An 18,307-nucleotide genomic window follows, 5' to 3' on the forward strand; every position below is an offset into this window, starting at 1 on the left:
GGCTGGCAACGGCGCCTCGGGCCTCAGGCTGAGAGGCAGGGCCAGCGCCCGCGTGGGGGGGCCCTGCCCCCCGGGCCCCCTCCCTCGCTCGCTCGCTCGCTCGCTCCCTCCCTCAGTGAGCCCGCCATCTCATCCGCCACCGGCACCAGCACCTGCCCCTCCCCCCCCCAGCACCCTTGCCTGGGCCAGAGCGAGAGGCAGGTGGAGAAGCAGGTGGCCGGGGGGAGGAGCGACTCCAGGGGGCTCTCCCAGCGGGCCCTGCTGGGGTGTGGGCCCTTGGCAGGGCAGGGCCGGGCCGGGCCGGCCCTCGACGTCAGCCCTGCTGGGCGGGGCCTTTCTCCCATCAGCTGCTGCTACCGGATCCCTCGGAGATGCCAGCGACCGAGCCGGGCCTTCTGTGCGCAGGGCGGAGGCTCTGCCACGGAGCTTTCGCCCCTCCAGGCTCGAAGGGCTGTGGGCCACCGCATGGCAGGCGCATGTGTGCGTTTATGCCGGGGATGGGACGGAGAGGCCCGTGGTGCCGAGCTGCCAGCGGCCCAGGTGCTGCTTCAGCTGTCTGGCCGGGTCCGGCGAGGGTCCGAGCCCGGGGCGACCCGCCCCCTGTGCTGCGCCAGCGGCACTCACTTCTCCCCCAGCGTCGCGCGCCTGCGGTGCGGTGCGGTGCGCTGCGGTGCGCTGCGGCACATCCCCTCCTCGCGTCCTCTAGCGGCGAGGCGCCCTCTCGGCCCCAGGGCCGCCGCCCGGCCAGGTGGAATAGAAGGACCCGCCCGCTCGCAGACGCCCCGCTTGTTCTCCGCCGCCGTTCCCCTGGCCAGCCAGAACATGTGCCGGGGAAGCAATTTCTTTCCCACAGTCCATGCAAGATGTGGCTTCATGCACCGGATCAGCGGGTCTTGCGTGCGTGTCCATTCCCTGATGGGTCTGAATGGGAGGCTGCGCTCTTCCGGCATGCCGCCATGGCGGGATGTGCGGAGGCGCACGGAAGGAGCCGCCGCCAGCCAGAGTGGCTCCCTGCCAGTCAGCTTTGCCTGAGCTTGTTCTGGGGGGCCTCCCCTCATTTTTATCAGGCCCCCCCAGCAGATCTGGGCGTGGCGTCTGGCCTTCCTGGAGTGGAAGAGGGCCGGGGGGTCTCTGTGGCATCGGCAGACTGGCGACATTCCATGTCAGGCTCTTGTTGTTTCTCTGGTGCCGACAACTGGGGCAGCACTGTGGAGCAGAACTCTGCAGCCCTCAGAGAATCATGGAATAGCAGGGTTGCAAGCGGCCTATGAGACCCTCAAGTTCAATCCCCTGCTCAGTGCAGGGATCCAAATCAGAGCCTCCCCGACAGATGGCTGTCCAGCCTCGTCTTGAACGCCTCCAGTGTGGGAGAGCCCACCGCCTCCCTAGGGAATGGGTCCCATTGTCGTATTGCTCTAACAGTCAGGAAGTTTCTCCTGATGTCCAGCCGGAATCTGGCTGCCTGTCACTTGAGCCCATGATTCCGTGTCCTGGGGCCATTGAGGAGAGATCCCGGCCTTCCTCTCTGTGACAACCTTTCAAGTACTTGAAGAGCGCTATCCTATCTCCCCTCAGTCTTCTCTTCTCAAGGCTAAACATGCCCAGTTCTTTCAGTCTCTCCTCACAAGGCCTTGTTTTCAGTCCCCTGATCATCCTCGTTGCCCACCTCTGAACCCTCTCCAGCTTGTCTGCATCCTTCTTAAAGTGTGGTGCCCAGAACTGGATACAGCCCTCCAGTTGAGGCCTAACCAGTGCTGAGAAGAGGAGAAATAGTACCTCACGTGATTTGGAAGCGATGCTTCTATTAATGCAGCCCAAAACAGCACTTGCCTTTTTTGCAGCCACATCACATTGTTGGCTCATATTCAGCTTGTGATCTACCACAGTTCCCAGATCCTTCTCGCTTGTAGTGTTGCTGAGCCACGTATCCCACGTCTTGTAACTGTGCATTTGGTTTCTTTTTCCTCGGTGCAGAACTTGGCATTTATCCCTATTAAAAGTCATTCTGTTGTTTTCTGCCCAGTGCTCCAGTCTATCCAGATCACTTTGAATGTTGTTTCTGTCTTCCAGGGTATTAGCTATCCCGCCCAATTTTGTATCATCTGCAAATTTGATCAGCATTCCCTGCACCTCCTCCTCCAAGTCATCAATCAAAATGTTGATAATAAAAATCCTGTCCCAGAGATGCAAGTTACACCCAGAAGGCTCCTTGTCCCCTGGAACTCCTGCTTGGCGCATCTCCCTCGTCTGTGTCAGCACCACCTGTGACCAGCATTGGAATGAGATAAGATCCCCTTGGTACTGGGACCAGTGGGAATCGGCCTACCCAGACAGACACCCTACTCAGGAAGCATGCAGAGCAGAGGGATCTGGCGCACCCCACCTGGTCACACCTCCCATCCCAGAACTTACATTCCCCATGGTATCCCAGGAGCAGACACTGTGACGGGCCCACCCCAAAGAGCAGACTACAAAGCACAGCGTGCATCTGGCAGCATGAGGCTTCCCATCTCTGAACCCTACTTGGGAGGAGAATTAATGCGCATATGATCAGGGCCCCACTGTTCCTCTGGGATGGAAAGCAGCTTTGGCAGCCGCTGCAGAACCTCCCTCTTGCTGCCTGGCTGGTGCTGGTGTGATCTCACCTTCTGCCTGGTCTTGCACTCTATCTCTGACTCCTCGGCTGGACAGCTCCCCATAGCGCTTCAGCAACCAGACCTGCTCTTTGGCCTGCTGGGCAGCTCCCAGGCCCCCCAACCTGTAAGCCCAGGGAATTCCAAGCCATGCTGGGATTCTGGATTCCAGTGTGGATTTCTCTGCATGCGCAGCAGAATTGCCTAGGGCCCTGTCTGCAGAGGCCATTTCGAAAAGAAAACCTTACAGTCTAAGAAGGAATCTAGACTGTAAGCCGAAGGAAGGGTCTGTGTCTACCTGGCTACCTCATCCTCTCTCTGATGATTACCGCACTCTTCTTACGTTCTTACACCGTGTTCCTCTTTGCATCCACCCTCTTCGCTTCTCATCTTAACACTCTTCACTGCTCCCAGTTTTAATAAACACACACAGGCCTCGTTTGCCTTGTTCTTTCAATGGCTTCTCTTGGTGTCTACTGCGTGGTTATATATCATTCACCCAAAGCAAGCCCCCTGCCCCCCATGGCAGATCTGACTGGCCTCTCCATGTCTCCCTGGCCCATAGTCAGGAGGCTTCACAGAGCTTCAGCTATTGGGTAGTACAGAAATATAATAAATAAATAAAAATAGTCCTCCGCCCCCACCTAAAGAACTCCCTTGTTTCCAGTCCATTCCTTTTCTTACAACATCTCCTCTTATTTCATCGAATAGAGGGTTTCCCCTACTTGTTGTTGGTGGTGAGATCTTTAACTTCACTCACAGAGGTTTAACAGTTGGTCAACATTCCATTGCTGATGTTTTCACTGTGAGTAGCCTAGAAATATTTGCGAACATTCTATGACACCACTGTGGTGGAAGCCAATGTCTTCAGGGGGCTTGCAGGTGACAGCTAGGATTTGAAGCCTATTTGAGATGGATTTGAAGCCTATTTGGAACCCCAAGATAACTTGTGTGTCTCCCCCGCCCACCGCCCCCTGGGCATGATAAAAATGACTAATCTGTTTCCATTCTCTTTAGGACAGGTTTCTTCCCCCACACTTGACACCCCCCTCCCCAAGGGAAATGCCTCCTACTCTCTTTTTAAGGAGGGCTCGCGCTATTGCTGTAAAGCCCTGCTGGTGTCGTGTGTCACCAGCAGCCAATCCTGCCGCTGCCAGGATGATATATGACCACGAAAGACGTTCCGCTCCGAAGAGATGGGTCTTCCAAGAGGAGATTCAAGAGCAATTACAGAACTGAAGACGGAGAACATGCAGCATCTCAGAAGGCACTTCTCCAGTGCCAGGTATAAATGCTGGGAATAAATCATAGGCAAACACCATGTCTGTAACCCTGCCTGTTGCAAAGACTCTCTGCTCTTCCCCCCAGCCCCCCTCCACGCACCTCTTCCTATTGTCAACAGCTCTCCAGCTTTATCCAAAAATCATATGCGGAACCTCTCCTGCTATTGTATCAAACCCTCCCTGTCATGCTCTGTGTTAGATGCAGGTATCTAGTCCTCAGCTTTTAAAGCGCTGTGCCTCTCCTTGCCTGCCACTGTCTACTTACTTATCTCCCCTGATCAAACTTGCTTTCCATGTTCCACATAAGCTCATTGCCAGGAAAGCACCCCCCCCCCCGAAACACCTACAAGGGGTCTCCTCACGCTCTCTCCTTCCACATCCCTCCGGATACCCCACTCTGCTCAGGAGGCCTTTCCCTTTTCCCTTCAGCCCTTGAAGCGAAGTGTGAAGGCCCGTGTTTGTATTGGCTCTCCGCCTTCGTAGCTCCCACTGCTGTGCTTCCTGGGGCCTCAAGCAGCCAGCGTTTCCAGCCCGCACAGTGCACGGAACTTTTCTTATGAGGTGGAATATAAATACTGAAATAAAGAGAGGTGACAAGTGGTTCAGGCTGCAACCAGGTTTCCGGTGCAAATGTGAAACTGCCGTGCCCATCAGCACTGCAAACAGCAGGGCTGCCCGACATCTCTGCAGCAGCTCTGCTCAGTCCTGTGATGTGACACACCAAGGACTGGAGCCAGGGGCCTTTACACGCTGCCAGCATTTCTCACTCAGAAGCAGGGAGAGGGTGAAAGTTTTCATGAAATTGTCCACCCCCATCTTTGCTGCCACTACTTGTTTCAGGATGTGGGCAGTGCTGGCGGCAGCAATTAGGTTCTAACTTTCTGGGGAGCGTCGTCTCCCCCCCCCCCAGCTTCAGAATGAGGATAGGAAACATCGCCTTCCCTGTGAACTGGCTTTAGGACCATGCCACATCATCACATGGTGTTATGAAGCCTTATCGGAAGGACGACAAGGCTCCCCTGGGGGCCTCGTGCATTGTAGATGAAGGAGGCTGATGGCTCTGATTTCGGTGGGCTGTGAATCCATTCCAGGTTTCAGTCAGAACCAGCCAGAACTCTAATGGAGCTATCCCAAGTGCTGAACCCATTTTGTGGGCTTCCCGTAGGCAGCTGGTTGGCAGGTGGTTGGCCTCTGTGTGAACAGAATGCTGGACTGGATGGACCCTTGGTCTGATCCAGCAGGGTTCTTCTTATGCTCTTTTTGTCCTTCCCTATCCCCCCCAACAAATGTTCAAAAATAAATAAATTGAAGACGTCAGCACAGCACTAATCTTGATAGGATAAACGAGTCCCTAAAGTCTAGTGAGTGAATTTCCCTGGAGGGAATTTGGGTGCTTTGTCTCCTTTTGCTGTTCAGAAGCTACCTGCCTCTTTCCAGCCACACTGCACGCCCTCCATCTAGCAGAGCCCTCTTTTGACTGCAAGGCTCTGATGACGCCTGGGGGAGCATTCATCGCAGGCACCGGGGTGAGGAAAGGAACCCAAAGTGAAATTGCTGAATTACTTTTCCGTTGTCTCTTGATGGCAAGCCATAAATCACACCACAGAGTTTATAGAGACTTTATGTATCCTGGGTTAGGAAGAATACAAGGGAGGGGGGAAAAATCCTGAAGACCGGTGACAGATTCATAATAGCCTGCCTGGGGATAAGATTAGCGGAGGATTTGGGTACCCTTGGTTACTGGTGTCGAAGCTGGACTCGGGCCCTTCAAGAGAGACAGGCACCCCCTGGACACGGCGAGCTGCTGCTGGGAAGTTTGGGACTTATCTTGGCAGGCTTTGCATTGCATGTCCAGGAGGACATCTGGGCTCCTCTGCCTGTCAGAGCTGCAGAGACAAGGGAGTTTATGAGGGGCATCTTTGCCCAGCTGCTTTGTAAAAACCAGCTTCTCCTTTTCCTTGGGCAGATGAAGCCAAGTAGCTGCTTCCCTGCTCAAATTAGGATGCTTTTAGCCCCCCCTTTTCATATTTTTTTATTGTACAATTCTTCCTTCCTCTTGCTCTCCCCCCCTCCCTGAGATAAGAACATCAGAAGAGCCCTGATGCTGGATCAGACCCAGGGTCCATCCCGTCCAGCATTTTGTTCACACAGTGGCCAACCAGCTGCCCAGGGGAAACCCACAAGCAGGGCAGGAGTGCAACAGCAGCCTCCCGCCCATGTTCCCCAGCGACTGGTATACGTAGGCATGCTGCCTGTGATACTGGTCATGACGCCCAAAAAAGGATATTGTAGAGCTGGGAAAAGTGCAGAAAAGGGCAACCAAACTGGCTGGAGTGTCTCCCCTAGGAGGGAAGGTTACAACAGCTGGGATTGTTTTATCTTGGGAAAAAAGGTGAGTGAGGGGAGACAGAACAGAGGTGTACAAAGTTATGCCTGGCGTGGAGAATGTAGAAAGGGAGAGATTTTTTTCTCTTACACTACTAGAACCCAGTGGGGTCACCCATGAAGCTGATGGGTGGGAGATTTCAGGACAGATAAAAAGAAGGCCTCCTTCACACTGCGCAGAGCTAACCTACAGAATTTGCTATCGCGAGATGTAGTGATGGCCACCCACTTGGATGGCTCTACAAGGGATTGGGCAAATTCCTGGAGGAGAAGGCCAGCCATGGCTACTGTGCTTGAGGGCTATGTGCTACCTCCAGAACCAGAGGCTGTATGCCTATGTACAGCAGTAGCTGCAGAACATGGCAGGAGGGTGCTGTTGCACTCATGCCCTGCTTGTGGGATCCCGGTCGACAGCTGGTCATCCACTGTGTGAACAGAATGCTGGACTGGAGGGACCCTGGGTCTGATCCAGCCGGGCTCTTCTTGCGTTCTTATACTGGAGGCGGCATGTAGCCATCGATAGCCTTCTCCTCCATGAGATCTCAGAGCACCACGATTCCCACAGCTGCTGGAGGAAGTGGGATGCTGGACTGGATGGACTTTTGGGCAGACCCAGAAGGCCTCTTCGCCTCATTCTCTTTTTTTCGGAAGCACAGCACTCCCTGATGTGCAGCGAGAGCGAGCACGTGCCCTCCTTCCAGCTGGTGCAGGGGGTCTCTCTTCAGCCACGCTGCTGCGGGGGGAGGGGGGCGCACGTCCTCTTGGGAAAGCGCTGCTTTCCATCCATGCCTCCTACAGCCTCGCTGTTTCGGCCCGAGGTGCTGCTCGTCAGCGGAGCTTCCCTTCTCTTCCTCGCTGATGCCACACCTGCATGTACTCTCCACAACCCTGGCGTCTTGGGAGCCTGAGTAGCTAACGCCCGCCCACCATCAGAACCGCGTTATTCATTTTTAGCAAGGACTTGGTGAGCAAAACTGTGTGTGTTCTGACAACCCCACTGCTGCTTCTATTGTCTTCCTATTTTTATCCCACAACTTGCCCAAATTCCTGCACAGCAGCCCATTTCTTGGTTTTTAGTTGTTTCCCCTGTGGATATCCAGGGGTGCACCTGTTCTGCATGAGGGACAGCATCTTTCCTTGAGCCAAATTTCGCCAAGGTGACGCACAAGATCATGAAACAACTGACAGCCCATCCGTAAGCGATTAAGGCCCCACGCAAGCCTTCCCCAGCAAGGTGAGTAGTGAAAAAGTCCATTTCGCATGAAACTCTAAGCCCTGCCCTTTATTCGTACGAGACCCCCTGCTGGAAGTCCCACCCCATCCCCAGAAGTCCCCCCTCTGGACGTCCTGCCCCAGATGATCACCTGACGGGGGTCATGTGACCCCTGTACAAACTCGTCATGCCACCATGGACCAATAGGAAGAGGTTTTAGACCAGTGCCATAAATGGGAGCCCAACCCCGTCTGCATTGGCCCAGTGGGCTCTTGTGACCCCTCTGTGAAACTGCCCTGTCACAACAGACCAACAGGGGGAGGTTTTAGTTTTTACTATCCCACCCTACCAAATGGGGGGTGGGATAGTACTAAAATAGGGCTCCTTTAGATTTTTTCCCCTCCACTTTATAAGGTAGCCACAGCTTCCCCATGCACCAGGGTTATATGATTCAAAGTGTAGCAGATTTATTTCCCATTGGGAAAAAGTAAGCATATGGGGTTTGGGGTTTAGCTGGAGGAGCTGAGGGAGTTGGGTGGTTCTTTGCAAAACCTAAGTATTTGCAGAGGCTTTATTTAACCATTTGTTTCACTCCCTAATCCAACCTCCGCTTTTGCACCCTGTTTGGAGAGGTTTGATTGCTTCCTCCTTTGCCCCATTTAGGTGCCAGGGTTAGGTTTTTCTCTTTAGCCTCTGAGATACATTTGGCTGATCTTAACTGAATGTTGTCTCGTGGTGTTTCATTGTAGTTTTAGCAGTTGTTGTTCTTTGTCTATGATATGATTGTCAGCCACCCTGAAATCAACCAATATAGGACAGTATATAGTTTTTAACACACAAATAAGGAATATCATAAAATATTATATTTTTCCTTATACAAATGCATAAATAGATTTGTCCAAACTGGCCAGCTCTCTGTCCGTGGCGTCTTGGAGGGTGCAGAGAGAATTTGGCAGTGGGTGGGAAGACAGAAGAGGTTTCTTGCCCTGGGCTGTCTTACAGTATAATTTTGGGCGTCATTCCCCTCATGCAAGGGAGCAATTTCCACATCTCGGACTTGGAGAAGCTCCGAAGGCATCACGCCTCAAGTGCTAATCTGTGGAGGCAGCCCCTGTGCAGAGTATTCTTCCTTGCCCCCAGTCCTTTCCGGTTGCAGGCAGGGCACCATTAATTTGAGAAGTTCAGCTTCTAGGAGACATTGCAATTATTTGTCCTTTTGCGTGAGTGCTGAGATAATGTCTTGATGAGTTTTGCTTGGAAATAGGCTGAAAATAAATTAAAATTAAGGGATTGGATGTGAGGATCGGTGCGCGGCTTAATCAAAGCCTTTTGTTCATGAATTGGAGCAATCGGGCGCCCCTCCTGTCTTCCTCCTCCATCCTTACTGAGGCGGAGAGTCTCTGGTTTTGTCAGATGCCGTGGGATTCGAGCCACGAGCCACGTGGATCAAGGCACTGCTCCTTGTGCCACCCAGTGGCTTAAGGGGGGAACCCGTAGTTCAAGCCGAGGCATAGGTACCACAGTGTCCCAGAATCCTCCTGGCCCTGGGGATTCAGGTGACCCCAGACAGCCCATCCAGAACCTCTGTTCGATATAAAGCTCTCAGATCTGAAGCCCTCAGCCCTGAGGTCACCTTGCTGGCTGGCAGGACTATTGGTCTTCCCGCGGTCTGCCTGCTGGCCGCCCAAAGATAGCCCCCTCACCTCCCCAGGCCTGAGAGCCAGACGTGTTGTCATGAGCGATGTCTCACTGGGAGATATTAAATGTGCCGAGGTTAATATTGTCCCCGCAAAGGCTTTGAGATGGGTGGGGGGTGTACGTCAAATCAGTCTCAGTCCCAGCTTTTTGAGGGCCCGTGGGCAAGGCACTCTCGGTGGGCCCCCTCCCTCACTGCATCTGCCCGCTCCTCCTCCTCCTCTTCCTCCTCCCCCCCCCCGTTTGGCCCAGAGCGAGAGGCAGGCAAACAAGCAGGTCGCAATGGGGAAGAGGAGGAGCAACTCCAGGGGGCTTTTGCCTGTGGGCCCCTGCTGGGGCATGGGCCCTCGGGAGGTGCCCAACCACGCCTACCCTTGACTCCGGATCTGCATGAAATAAGTGTCTTGGTTAACCTTTGGGGAGAAACCTGGACAGATCTGGTGCCTAGATTAAGAACGTAAGAGCCCCGCCTGCTGGATCAGGTCATAGGTCCAAGCAACCCAGCATCCTGTCTCCACCACACTGGAGGACAGCGCAGTCAGATGCCTCCGGTGAGACCAGCCAGCAAGGCACGAAGGAAGAGCCCTCCTCCTCTTGCTGTCTTCGCTATGCCACCCTTCCTCCAAGGAGCTCAGGGAGGTGTGCATGGCTGCCTCTTTCATAGCAACCCTGCGAGGTAGGCATTGCAGAGAGAGATTCCCCCCCCCCCCGTCGGCTTCATGGCTGTGGCCGTGGGGCCCCCCCCCATCCTGTCCCTTCTCCAGCATCAGAGTTCTGGTGCTGGAAGACTGAGGGCTGCGGAACTTTCTATGGGGCAGGGATGGGGGAGTGTGAGGTTGGACTCCCCCCCCCCCCGAGGCTGGTGCTCTCTCTCTGTCTCTGACCTTGGAGGGAGAGGTCCAATCGATGGCCCTTGGAAAGGCCTCCCAGGGAGCACGGGATTGTGCCAAAAGTTAGGCAGTGGAGGCGGGTGGCTCTGATGTCAGTGGGGCGGTAAATCCACTACGGGTTTCAGTCAGAACCAGTCACAACTCTGAAGGAGCCATCCAAGGTCCACGCATATAAGACCGACTCTGGTCTGCTTGCACTGCCTATATGCTTCTGAGCTCAATTCAAGGTGCTGATTTTAACCTATAAAGCCCTGCACAGCCTGGGGCCTCAATACCTGGTGGCAGCCTCTCCCGAAATGAACCTACCAGTATGCTAGGATCAGCATCTAAGGCCCTCCTCCAGGTGCTTCCTCCAAGGGAAGCTCGGAAGGTGGCAGTGAGGGAGAGGGCCTTCCCAGTGGTGGCCCCCCATCTGTGGAACAAGCTCCCCAACGAGGCCCGCCTGGTGCCAACATCGTTATCTTTTCAGCGCAGGTTAAGACCTCTCTCTTTTCCCAGGCATTTGGCAGCACATGATGAGTTTTGATCGGTCCTGGATGTGTCTTTAGCTATGACTGACAGTTCAAAGCTGTTTTTAGCTATATGCTGTTTGTGTATATTGCCTGTGTGCTTTCATGCAAGTGGCGTTTAAGCTTTTTAGATTGTGGCTGTACTGTTATAGTGTGGTTTTAAGCTTTCATATTTTACATTGTTTTATGCTGCACTTTGTGGTTTTAATTTTTGTGAACTGCCCAGAGAGCTGCGGCTATTGGGCAGTATAGAAGTGAAATAAACGAATGAATAAGTGAATGGCATGAATGTAATCAGGATACTGGTTACAGGATGCTGATCTTGCCTTTGAAGAGTCTGTGAGCCTCCCTCCCTTGCTTTGGGGTGTGAGATCGCCTGGGAGCCAAGGTGGGGTACCATCAGCCAAGGAAAAAGCGCCGAAGGGGAAGGGATTCATGCTAATAAATTCCTGTTAACAAAGGACGGGGCAATATATTTAAAATCTCTGAATATTTATGGGAAACTGCTCGGTGGGTTTTCTTCACGTTTATATCAATGTCCCAAGGTGAAGAAGGCATTAGATATTCACCATTAATCACGGCACCACTGAACACATGGGAGGGCCCCCCGTCTGGGAATTTAGATTAACTGCTTGTAGCGTTGGAGAAATAGGGGATGTGTGACTGGTTCAGAAGAAACAGGGATCCTTTGTGCAGAAAGAGCCTTTGTTTTATTATCGGAGCTGGCCAAAGGTGTGACTTTAAGCAGCTGAGATTGCACCAGCCATTGTGCATATGCGTTCAAGACTCTCTCTCTAGCCATGAGGACTAGGATCTTACTTATTTTATATAAAACTGAAAAAAGGAATTCTTAGGATGGTAGTCTGCAGGTTTTGTGCAGTTACCTGGCATCATGCAATATGTATAGCATGCCCCCCTACAAACCTAGCTGTCTGATCTAAAATAAGTATGGCTCAGCTGTTGAAGGCAACAATTCTTTCTGTTGAGGAGTATGACAGAAGTTTATAAAACTACAAGCGGGAAGAGCGGTTCCCCTCCTCTCAGCACACTAGAACACCAGGGCCAGATCTACACCTCATGCTGTATAGATACAATCCCATCATGGTGACACTATATCCCTCCTGTGCATTTATACCCCGTAGCACACACAATGACATCTGTTACGGTATTTTGGATAAGACAGAATAAAGAGCAGGAAGTAACGCTAGAAAAGTGGTGCGCGGAATGGGTAATGTGCCCCAACTTATCAGTGCACTTCAATACCGATGAAAAGCGCGAGTGCAGATGTGGCCCAGGTCAGCCAACGAGACCGATGAGCAGTAAATCCAGGGTTGTCAGCCAAGGGCAGGAGGGACCTGCTTGCTCGATGGCTGTCACAGACGAGCAGCTGTCAGAGAACAGAGGTGGCAACACCAGCTCAGCGCCACAAACATGATGCTACATGGAGATTCAAAGCCAGGCTTTGAAGAGCTGAGCACCCCACCCCCGGGACAAATGGGTCAGTTTCACTCTCCCTAATATTCTACATTTAAAAAACCCCTCAAGTTCTTTCCAGCCTGAATATGAAGAAATTTGCACATTTTGGTATGTTCTTATAAAAAAAATGAAATGCAATTCTTGCCCATTTTATGGTTTTCAGTTTTGGTTTGGGGAGCCTTCCAGAGAACTTCAACTACTGGGCAGAATAGAATCTTAACAAGCAAACAAAGAAATTCTCTTGTTCTGGTTTTCCCGCGTCAAGTAAGGAGGTGGACTAGATGGTCTGGAAAGTGCTCTCTGACTCCGTGATTTTATGCTGGGGGAAACTGTTAGATCGTCCTCAGCCTCCTGCTGTGCCAAGGAGCTGCTCTCCTGTTCCTTGGGCGTAAGCAATGGGTGAGAACAGTTGTATTTGCATGTGGCATTTAGCAGGAGTCTGCTGTTCTGTGGAATTTATGGCTTGCACCACGCATGAACTTTAAAGCCAGCCAGGTGCCCAGTCTTAACTTCTGAATGTGGCGAGTTCACCTTATCTATCTGGATCCAGAAGTGCATTAAAAATGGCAGGTGAGTGAATCTCCCCTTGCAACACAGGGAAATAATTTATTCCAAAGCTTCTCCTGGAAGTTGTTTCCGCCATCCTTTCCTTTCCCTTTCTTTCTTTCTTTCTTTCTTTCTTTCTTTCTTTCTTTCTTTCTTTCTGTTTTATTTACTAGTGATGGATCATCAGCTGTGTCCTTAATACAACTCATGGCTGTGCTGTTTAAATCCTAGAAATTAAAAACACGACAGGGGAATATAAATTACATTCTGTCCGGAGCCAAACACCCTGCTGTGCCGGTCTTAATGCCACCTGGACCCAGCAACTGCAATCTCCTTGAAAGGATAGTGGAATTTCCTAGGCAGAGAATGCAGCTCAAAACAAAAAGACTCTTGAAACCCGACTCTAAACTTGGAAGCAAATCCTACTGATTTCACTGGGGCTGTCTTCCAAGTAAGGGCAGCTGGGGTGGCAGTTCTCACCCCCTCCAGTGAAGTAGAGCCCATCACCTCCTGAAGTGGTCTCTTCCACTGTCGAACAGCTCTTACCCTTGGGAAGTTTCTCCTAATGTTTAGCCAAAATCTGTTTCCTTGCAACTTCCACCCGTCTGTTCTAGGCTTGCCCCCTGGAGCAACAGAAAACAGGACTAGAACCAATGGGCAGAAATTGCAGTACAGGTTTCCTCTAGGATGCTTTGGAAATTCTACTCCTCCAAATTTCACTCTAGATCTTGGAGTTCTGAATTAACTGGTTTTCTATCCGAAGTGGATCTGATGCATTAGGAATCCCCCCGCCTTTCCTTCTTGATTCCTGGAATTTCCTATAGAACGTTGTGCATGTGCAGTTTGTGATGGTTTTCACTTCCTTCATTTCATCTTTGTCTACATTACTGAATCCCGATATGCATGTGTGGATGAAGCACTGCAGAAAAACAAAGCAAAAACCAACCCCTGTGTGATCATAGGTATACAACGCCATTGAAATATATGATGTATGATAGCACACGAAGAGACGTCTCTGTCCCAAGGAGCTTGTTTGTTGTTGGGGAGAGAACAGGGGGAAGAGGTAGCGAGGGATAACTGGGAGCCATTGTGGGTGATCCATATAGAGCTGGTGGGCTTTATATCATCTAGTGGTAAGAAAGAGGAACTGCAGTTCCTGTCCGCTTCTGGCACTTCCTGTCTGCCTCATTTGCATAGCCCTGGCCAAAAACATCAGCAAAACATTTGGGGACTCCGTGGCCAGGGTGGCTTTTGAGGAGGGATTGGAAGGAATGGAACATTAGTACCAATCAGTGCTCTGGAAAGGAGTTCCAAAGTGTAAGGGTCAGCCAGAGAGAATGGAGGCATCCCATTTAGGGGGCTTTGTGGGGTTATTTATTTATTCATAAAGACATTTCTAAATCTGTACAACCTTTCTGCCTTAACAAGGCCCCCCAAGGCTGTCTACAACTCTGTGCATGCCTAGAGGCACTTTCTTCATTGAATCACATCTTCCTCGGTTGTTCCCGCTATGGAAATCATGGTGCTGGGGCTTGAATAGGAGCTGCATTTCTCCCCAGTAGATCAAAATCTATGGTGGCTGTACCTGTGTTTCACGGTGCAGGGCAGCACATGCCAGATCAAGTCCCCAAGGGTGAAGGAACAGGATGTCTCACCATCCGGGGAGATCTTCTGGTTAGAAAAAGGAGCGGGCATATCCCTTCTCTGGACTTGAGCGGCCAGGCTCGGATGGCAGGCGACGGAGCCCGCTTGCAGCGCGTGCCGTGAGTGCCTTTCCCTGGCTTGCCAGCTCCACCTGGGCTGGTTGACCCGACTAAACTCAGAACAGGCAAGTCATTTGAATCTGCTTTCTTGGGGTCGTTCAGCTTGACATCGCTTCCTCTAAGGCCTGGTCACGTTGTGCTGTCTCTCTGGTTTTCGCAGCACATCGCCAGCCAGGGCTGCCGACTCGGCAAAGCGCTGTCTGGCATCAGGGGTGAACTTGGCCACAGCGGGCAAAAAAAGCAGAAGCTCGCTTGGCTGCAGAAGTGAGCTTTTGATTTAAGTTTTTCTATTCAGCACAATTCCGGCTGCCCCGGAAGCCTCTTAGAACTCTTTCTGAATTCCAATAGGAGCCAAGGCCTTTAAAGTGTGTCTTGTTCTACTGCCGATCCAATTGTTTATTATTATTATTATTATTATTATTATTATTATTATTATTCTTATTATTATTACATTTATGTCCTGCTTTTTTCCCTCTTGCAAAGAACCTAAGTCGGCTTACATGGCCCTCCTCCTCTCCATTTTATCCTCACAACAACCCTGTGAGGTAGGCTAGGCTGCGAATCAGTGACTGGCCCAAAGTCACCCAGTTGGTTTCATGGCCAAGTGGGGAACAGAACCCAGGTCTTCCAAGTCCCAGTCCAGCACTCTAACCACTACACCATACTACACCACACCAAAGACAGATGTTTTTTCTGCTGTCCTTGAGTGTCGATTATGTACAGTGCTTCCGTCGGTGCTGCGCTCCCTTTAACTCAGGCCAACTCTGAGATTTTTGAAGGACAAGTTCTTCGAAAGGACGATTAATCAGAAGGTGCAATACCCGACCTGCAGAGGGCTTTAGGGTGTCTCCACTCCATCTCAGTGTTCCCCCATTTTTACCCTCTCTGTTTCCTCAGTATTCATTGCTCCTGGTTCCCACAAACCTAAGCATGCTGGGTGGGATCTCTGTTATCAGGAGACAATAGGGACAGAACTGGCAACTCTTGAATGTGTTCTGAATGTGGCTGCCCTGTGCAGTGAGCCACCAGGATGGAAGCTTGGGCATCTTCTTGGGCAGTCATAGAATCGTCGTTTGGAGGGGTCCCTAAGGTCATTTAGTCCACCCCACTGCCAGTGCAGGAAATCTACTGTTAAAGCACCCCTGTTAGGTGGCTATTCAGCCTTTGCTTCAAGATATCTAAGGACGGAGAGTCCATCACCTTATGAGGAAGCCTATTCCACTGTTGAACAGCTTGTTCAGTCCAGAGTCCGGACATTTTCCCTAATGTTTAATCTCCTTGTAATTTGAACCCATTGGTTTAGGTCCTGCCCTCTGGAACAATAGAAAGCAAGAAAATGGAAAACAAATTTGTTCCATCACCTGCATGACAGCCCTTCAAACATTTGAAAATGGCGGTCATGCCGCCTCTTAATTATCTCTCCTCCAGGCTAAACATGCCAACTCCTTCAGCCTTTCATCATCATCGGACCTGATCTCTAGACCCCTTATGGTCTTCGTCACCCCCCTCTGGACACCTTCCAGTTTGTCGATATACCAGAAATGGGCACAGTACCCCAGGAGAGGTCTGACCAGTGCCAAACACTAGACTTCTCTTGAGGCAGCCTAGAATTGCATTAGCCTTATTAGCTGCCGCATTGCACTGCTGGCACATGTGTCACTTGTGGTCTTCAAAAAGTGTCAAGTGTTCTCAGGCTCTGCAGACTTTCCTCGGTAGAAAGAGCCATACACAAATTTTATCTCTGGCCCTGCGCTTTGTTTTTCAGCTCTGGCTCCTAGTTTGACTCCTGGTTCCTGGCTCTTGGCTCCACTCTGACAGCTGGCTCTGACTACCTTAGAGGAACAGGTGAGGGGTTCTTCGCACTTTGCTTTGGTCCACAGGAAGTACAAAAAAGGACCTAGGAACCTAGGAAGCTGCCTTCCACTGAGTCAGACTAAGTCCATCGTAGCCCAGTATTGTTGACACTGACTGGAAGCAATGGCTGTCCAGGGTTTCAGGCAGGATTCTTTCCTTGCCCTACCTGGAGAAGCCGGGGATTGAACCTGGGACTGTCTGCATGAGCCACAGGGGCTTTACCACTGAGCCACGGCCCCTCCAAGAGGGTGTGTGGTGCTTCTGAGCTACCAAGGGCAACATAAAAATGGCAGTGCAGTCAGTGCCGGAGGCCCCCTGTAGACCAATAGACTCTGGGGTTTGATCCAGTTCAAAGTATTTTTATTCCTGGTCCCCTGGAGAGAAAATGACCAAACAGTAGTATGGATTTCCTGTTGCTGAGCCAGAGTCAGTCTTTGATTGTTGCTGAAAGCATGTCAGCACTGCCAGAGGAAACTGGTTTAAGTGTCATGGCTTCCGCCCCTCCCCACGGAATTCTGGGAATTGAGGGGTCAAAGCAGAGGCTGGCACAACAGAACTGTAACACACCCAGCCACCTGGAAGTCCCCTGGGGGAAGCCAGGACAGGGAAACCAGTTTCAGACCTCTTTTATTCTCTCTGTGTGTAAGAAAGACAGAATTAGCCAAAGTGGAAGGAAAGAATTTAAAGGTATGTCTTCATTACAAATCTAACCCATTTCAACTGTCATGGTTGTTTTCTCCTAATGAAGTCTGAGAATGATGGTTTGATGTGTGTGTGGAGGGTGTGTGGGGGTGGGGTGGGAGGAAGAGGTGCTTCTTTATTTGTTTATATATTTATTTAAAATATGTCTAAACTGCCCATCATCCTATGAATTCCGGGGTGCTGAATGATACGCATACAGATGATTTAAACGACACCCAAATACAGCAAAACAATGTCCTTCACCACAAAATACAGACTGAAAAGCAGCCAAAAACTACAAGCAGACTGAGGCAACCTAGCCATTTAATTACCAGTTCTTCACTACACTGCAATTCCCAAAGTTCCCTTGCAAGGGGGTGGGCAATTTAACCAGTTGCAAACCACTTTCATGTTTGCAGTGCAGGGCAAGATATAGAAGATAGTTTTCTCAGAGAGCTGATGGTGGCTTAAAAGAAGGCTCCTTGCATGCAGAGCATATACTCATCCTACTTTTGCCTCTGCTCAAAAAGGTTTGGTAGGTTTTTGTGTATTGCTTCCAAAAACCTGCAACACCTGTTTGAGCAGAGGAGCCAGTGAGACCAAAGGGGCATGGACATACAGTCTTTCAAATCCTTTTCAACTCTCCTAAAAACAATCGTTTTTTTCTCCAGCCAAACGTGCCTTTAGAAAGTCTGAGTTGCAGATGTATGGAATGTGCTTTATAACTCAACTTTGGATCCAGCTGCCTCTACCTACTCAGCTATAGAAATGCAAGCGCCAGAGCTAGTTTTTGGCAACATCATCAAGATCTCAGACGTGCCTCGACTTGATTCCCAGCTCGTTTTGCTGGTTGAGCTTCTTTTTTATAGGTCAGCGATTGCAACAGTCCTTATGTCTCATTCTGCCCACCCCACATCCCATCTTGGTGAAATCAGCAAAACGGCTTCTTTTGTTCTGGCACGTGGGTTGTCTCTTCTTGTGTGTCAATGCTTTATTTAGCATCAGAGCCAATTCACACGGCTGTGCGTGTTTGCTTTGAAAAGGAAGGTAGCTTTTGGGACGGCGCTTTCAGCAAAGATTCACATGAAAGCCATTCTTGTCAAAGAGCTCCTAAGAGGAGCCCTGCTGGATCAGAGCAAAACCTATCTAGATCAGCTCAGCCACGATCTTCCAATGGTGTCCCGTCAGACGCCCACGAGGAGTGCAAGAGGGCAAGAGCTGAGTTCTCCGCCAGCCTCAGCTGTCCAAAGGACTTCTGCTCCCTCAGAACTATCTAGGGAAGTACAAGAATTTCAGAGAACATCAGAATTTGCCCTGTTTGCACCCTCCAAGTGCAGATTTATGCATTTATCTATTATAGTTTTAATCTTCCCAATAAC

At 50.9% G+C, this 18,307-nt stretch overlaps 1 protein-coding gene across 1 annotated transcript in view; it reads left to right on the forward strand.

The window, feature by feature from the left end:
- The first annotated feature begins 7,420 nt into the window (after nucleotides 1-7,420).
- Nucleotides 7,421-18,307, forward strand: part of CMKLR1 (chemerin chemokine-like receptor 1) — a 69,843-nt gene continuing 58,956 nt past the window's right edge. The window contains exons 1-2 of the mRNA XM_084820487.1: nucleotides 7,421-7,535; nucleotides 16,159-16,238. The gene's annotated coding sequence lies outside the window, so the exon portion shown is untranslated. The remainder of the gene's footprint in view (nucleotides 7,536-16,158; nucleotides 16,239-18,307) is intronic.

This window comes from Heloderma suspectum, chromosome 13 (assembly GCF_057233095.1).
Source record: "Heloderma suspectum isolate Gila_16-S chromosome 13, 16-S_ref, whole genome shotgun sequence".
Classification (NCBI taxonomy): Eukaryota; Metazoa; Chordata; class Lepidosauria; order Squamata; family Helodermatidae; genus Heloderma; species Heloderma suspectum.